We start from the raw sequence: 348 nt of genomic DNA on the forward strand, positions 1-348 counted from the left end.
TCTGCCCTTCCCCCCTTCTCTCCCTCTCTCCGCCCCCCCATCCCCCCAGCAGGAAAATGTCAGAAAGCAGAAATGGATCCATCTATCCCGAGGACAGTGGCGAAGGGACGTGGGTTTCGGCGCGGGCTCTGCAGCGCGCTTGCACTCGCTCTCCGCCAGCTCTCGCACACCCAGACCGAGCCGGGTGCACGGATCCCAGTCCTCTCGCTGGACAAGCACGGCCGTTCGCCCCGGGGACTCCAACCTAGCCCGCGGGGCACTGCACACTTTGTAAAATGTTTTGCACTTTTGGGGGGCGGGACCGAAGCGGGGGATCGAAGGGGAAGAACCAGGGCGCCCGCGGCTCTC

This window comes from Bison bison, unplaced genomic scaffold (assembly GCF_000754665.1).
Source record: "Bison bison bison isolate TAMUID 2011002044 unplaced genomic scaffold, Bison_UMD1.0 scf7180017864270, whole genome shotgun sequence".
Classification (NCBI taxonomy): Eukaryota; Metazoa; Chordata; class Mammalia; order Artiodactyla; family Bovidae; genus Bison; species Bison bison.